Here is a 5,799-nt window from a genome sequence, read left to right on the forward strand (position 1 = left end):
TCAACAAAAATTCCGAACCATGGCAGTTCCAGCCTCATTTCCTTGCAGACCTCCTGGGTGGCACAGGCCACGTATGGTGGGGTCGTACTCTGCTCTAACTTCCACCTCAAGAGAGCCAACTGCCCAGACTAGTCCTCAAGATTTGGGGTCTGGCCAGTGCCCTCTGGTCAAGAGGAAATGTGTCTGATTAGAACCCAAAAACTCTTGGTAGAAAGCAGACAGCCTGAGCCCATTTGCTCACTGTCACCAAGCTCCTCACCACACACACTCTGGATATCTCCATTCAGCCCCAGGACACCAGGTATTGGGGTGCAGCCCACCACAAGACCTGCTCCAACCAGGTGGCAGAAACTTCTAATGGGATGTTCCACCCATTCCCTCCTAACGACGCCTCTCAGAGAGAGGCAACGTACTGGGGCCCAGCCCCAACATGCCCAGGTCTGGGAGATCTAGAAGGCCAGACCTCTTGGCTCTGCCCACAGCCAGACACCTTCACAGCCTTCTCAAAGCATCTACTCCCTTGTTGAACCATCATTTTCCAAAAATCATCTCTGTGCCCAGGTCCTGCCCACATGGAGCCCACAGTCTGCAGGAGTCAAATGGACCCAAGAAGAACCATTGGGACAGCAGGGGGACATGCAGGGGGCTTGGTCAGGAAACGCCTTCTGGATGAAGTGAAGTGGAAGCCAGTAGAAGGCCCAAGTGAAGGACAGTGGGGGCGAGAGCCTGCCTGCTGACAGGAACAGCAAAAGCAAGGGCTGATGTGAGAGAGAACAGCAAGGATCTTGGCACCACAGGCACGACAGCGATGTGAGGGGATGTCACTACACAGAGCGAGGCCCGAGGTGGAGGGGCTGCATGGTGAGGCACCATGTTGTTATGGAGACAGAGAGCATCCTCTGGGCTCTGGGGAGCATCTTCCCAGTAGGGACACTGGGGCTCAGAGTGTCTAGGTTAAGTGGAGGAAGGAAAGAGAGATGCCACCAAGAACAGTGACTTTGTTCATTAGCCTGCACCCAGGACCCAGATGCCTCAAAGCTCAGGCACCCAGCTACTCACAGCTTGGGATCACTCTGCTCAAGGGGATGCGGTCTCCTGGGTTCCAGGAAGCCTGTCAGAAAAAAAAAAAAGAGACAGGAAGCAGATGCCCCTAGGGCAGGCAGGCAGGTGGCCATGGCATGGATCCTTTCCAATGAGCACAGAGCCCAAGGACTCTGAGGACCAGAGGAGCTGCCATCAGGGACTGCAGGGCAAGAGACAGGTAGGAGGGGGGGTGTGCAAACAAGCTGGGGCCGCACAGGGTGGGAGCGGGGACAGAGAATGGGGTGCCAGGAGGGAGGAGAACATCCATACAGAAGTGAGGGACCTGAAAAATAGGGGGTGCACAGGCCCCAGGGGGGCTGAGAAGACTAAGACAGGTCTAGGGTCCAAACACCCCAATCTATGGGGCTGGTAGGCCATGAAGGGAGATTGGGGGTGTCTGGCAAATGGTCTCAGAGCCACAATTCTCTACTAGCCAGGCTAGCTATGTCTTAATATAAAATTAATATTAAAGTTTTAAAAATTAAATGTTATTTATGCAATAAATAATACATTATATTTAAGTCTAAATGGGTATCATCTTTATGTGTACAAAGATAGCATCTTTATCTGCCCAAAGAAAATTAGTTTGTTTCCTTAGCTTACTTCTCCAAGGCCATTGGCCATCAGAGTTCATTCATTCTGAGCCAGAGTTTCCTGCTAAAATGAAATCCAGGTATCAGAACTTTGATGTTGGTCAGCAGTGAGCAGCAGAACTGCCAGGCAGTGTCTTGAGCAGCCCAGGAAGAAGGGGTGGGAAGTGACAACCAATATTCCCCACACTGTGTACAATGACAGAATGCACCCCCAGGCAGACCAGCAACAGGGGGGCTCTCAGCATCCCCAGGGCACAAGAGAGAATATGACTCACGGAGATCCCAGGAAACTCCAAAAGGAGTCACGGCCCTGCGCTCACACTGGTCAGACCTTCTGAAAACCCCAGGGCCACCTGGATCTGCACTTGCTGACATACACGCTAATATTGTTCCAGGACGTAAGAGAACTCATGGTGTATATCCTCATTTTTGCAAAAGAATCCTAGCGGGGAAAGTAGGTTCAAATGTTAACCACTGAATTCTGGGATTTATAAGCAGATCTGGTTTCCTTCTATATGCTTACTCATATTTTCTAACATTCCTACAATGAGCTGTGTACATCACTTTCATATTAAGAAATCTGGCATTGACACCCCCTCATGAGTCACACAGATGCAGGGCAGAGAGCAGTCATTTCCCATTCACTCTTGCTTTCTTTGGGGCAGGCAAGGTCAAGTAGGACGCATATTTTTGGTGGGGCACTCTGAGGGGAGATGCTAATCTCTCAGGCGTACAGAGCTAAACCTGCCTAATCTTTCCCACGCAGCTGAAGGAAGAAAAACAAAAGAGATGAGGGCCCATGGAAAGACAATGGAATCATTCCTACCATCCAGCCCAGAATTCTTCCGTGGACCTCCACCAGATAAACGCCTCATCGGTTCCTACCTCAGAAACAACGGCCAGGCTTCCCTCCCTGAGCATATATGGCAGATCAGATTACTCAGAACAATTCGACCATTAAAAATACTAGATTCTTTTTACAAAAAAGAGAGCACCTTCTTAAATATCAAGGAGGTGAGGAGTGAGGGAATAAGTGAGAACCCAGAGATGGAAGCAGGACCATGAGGCTGCCATTTTCCTGGGGCCCCTTGTCTAGCCAGGCAAACTTGGGCTTTCATTCCAACGGGCTTTCATTCCAACGGCCTCACAGGAAAATGGGCAGGACCTACCCAACGTGGGACTCTTACAGGACCTCCTCTCCACAGGAAGCTGGAGCCTCAAAGGGCTACACCCTCACTAAGACTGAATTGAAAGCCAACTGGTTTATCTCCACCCAGCTCCAGGGAACCTCAAGGGAAGTTGCCTTAGTGCTGATGAGAGCACGAGCTGCCAAAAACCTTGAGCCTCAAATTTAGTTTAAAGATGTGTCAGCAATACATACACTCGTAAAATGGGTAACATAATCACAGAAAGAAAATAACAGTTTCAATGGACTTCGGGACATAGTAGTTTGTTCATCCTTAGTAGGTCATTCTAAGAGCTAAAAGAAGTAGAAAAGCAATATTAAACTTCACTCAGTGTTTTACTGCTAATAGTATTGTTATAAGATACATATAATCTATGTTGTATATACTATAATGATATAGTATTATTAATGTTTGTATTGTTATTTTCAAGCTATCTTGTATATTTAGCAGGATACAACAAATGAGAAATGGTATCAATCAGGAGAGGCGATTTTGCTGCCATAACCATCAACTTCAGGCCCCCAGTGGTCAGAAACAATAAAGATTTATTTCTAGCACAAGTTCTACATCCCATTACAGGTTGTCAGGAGGCTCTCTTCATTATAGTTTCTCAAGGACCCAGGCTGATCAAAACTCCATCTCTGTACATGTCCACACTTGCTGAGACTGGGGAAAGAGAATGTAAGCCAGAATCAGCAGTGAAGCAATCTAGCCTGGAAGTGAGAAAATGCTATTTCTCCTCACAACTCATTGGCCAGCACGACGTCATGCGGGCAAATCCAACCATGGGAGGACCAGGGAGTTCAGTCCCTCACATGCCCAGCTGGAGCTGAAAACAGAATCTCAGTGAGCGACATTGAAGACTGCCACAGGACTTACGTGAACACGCAAGAAATGAGATATAAGCATAAGCTCAAAAAAAAGTCAATTAAAAACCCTATAATTTAAATATAGATTGGAAGTATCAATGTAAACTTATGTTTATGTCTCCACTATTCAAACACTCACTCAGATTCCAAAAGGACAAACTATGAAAGCTCACTCAAGAAAAAAGAGATAACCTGCATAGCTCTACATCTATTGAAAAAACAAATTCATTGGAAACCTTCCCACAAAGAAAACTCTAGGCCACATGGTTTGATTGGTGCATTCTGCCAAATATTTTAGAAAGAAATAGTACCAATTGTACAAAAATTTGTCCAGAAAAATAGAAGAGAAGGGAACTTTCCAAATCATTCTGTGAGGCAGGCAATTACCTAGATACCACAATCAAACAAAAAAATATTACAAGGAAAAATAAAACAAAGACCAATATTTCACAAGAACAAGAACATTGATACAAATTTCCTTAGCAACAGTTTAACAATTCCAATCCAGTAATGTGTAAATAGGATAAATACTACATCGTGACCAAATAGGATTTATCCCGAAATGTAAGACTGGCTTAACATCTGAAAAATCAATCAATGTAATTTAACATCTTAACAGAGAAAAAACAGAAAAACCAAGTGATCATGTCAATAGAAGCAGAAAAGGAATTTGATAAAATTCTACACCCAATCATGATTTAAAAAGAAAAAAGAAACCTCTCAGCAAAGTAGAAATGAAAATGAGCTCCCTCAGCCTGGTAAGGGGCACCTACAAAAAACCTACAGCTAATATCATATTTAACGATAAAAGACTGAGTGCCTTTTGTGATGGTGAATTTTATGTGTCAACGTGCACCACAGTACCTATTCAAACATTATTCTAGATGTTGCTATGAAGGTATTTTTTTATGAGATTAACATTTAAATCAATAGACTGAGTGAAGCACATTACCCCCCATAGTGTGGGTGGGCCTCATCCAATCAGTTGAAGGCCTGAATAGAAAAAGACTGACCTTCCTAGAAGGAGAAGGAATTCTGCCAGCAAACTGCCTTTGGACTCAACCTGCAGCAGAAACCTTTCCCTGGGTTTCCAGCCTGCCCTGCAGATTTTGGGCTTGCCAGCCTTCACAATTGCATGAGCCAATTCCTTGAGACAGACAGGCTAATAGATAAACACATAAACACACACACACACACTACCCACATTCTGTTTGTTCTGTTTCACTGGAGAACCCTAATTAATACACCTTCCCTTAAGATCAGTATGCCAGTCATCAATTTATTATTCCTCAACTCCAAACCCACCCTTCTTTCTCCTGCATTGTGATATTGGAGCTGAGCTCCATAAACCTTTCTTCTGTGCCAGCTGGATCAATATAATGCTGTGTCTGTAGAGGGCTCTGAGGTTCACTGTGAGTCAGTAGTGGCAAGAGGACACTTTCCTTGTGCAGTCCATTGCTCTTTCCTTTCATTAAGCGGAGGAGCCAGAGGACTTAGGTATGAAAGGCCTGTTGGTGCTCACCTCAGTGGCCCTCACACAATCCCAGCTGCACTTTCAGGGACACCCCAGGCCATGTCCTCCTCACCGGGTATGCACTTGTATGGCTGTCTGGCCGGGAGCCCTCAGACCACACTCTCACAGCCTACAGTGCCAGCCACACCCTCGGGCAGCTGTAGCTCGCTGTCTCTGGCAAGTTTCTTCAGCACTATCAGACCGGGTGTCCCTCTAGTACCCATGCCCTCCTCTAAGTGACTTGAATCTCAGCCTTCATGGAGGGTTGGGTATGCCCGCCAAGTCCTTACTTCCTTCACTGTCCACTCTCCTTCTGCATAGGGGTATTAGCAATTTTTTTGCACTTGGTACCTTTGGACCCCATAGACTCCTCTTAAACTCGTTTAGTAGTTAACCACCTGATACTAGTTAGGAATTCTTCCTATAAATTTCTGCTGTTTGAATTGGTACAGATTCAGTCTCCTGATTGGACCCTGACTATATTATAAAGTGGGAATGAGGCAACATAACTGGGAATGCACTTATCACTGATTTCTGACAAAGGTGTAAAAGCA

This window comes from Hipposideros armiger, unplaced genomic scaffold (assembly GCF_001890085.2).
Source record: "Hipposideros armiger isolate ML-2016 unplaced genomic scaffold, ASM189008v1 scaffold_66, whole genome shotgun sequence".
NCBI classification, from domain to species: Eukaryota; Metazoa; Chordata; class Mammalia; order Chiroptera; family Hipposideridae; genus Hipposideros; species Hipposideros armiger.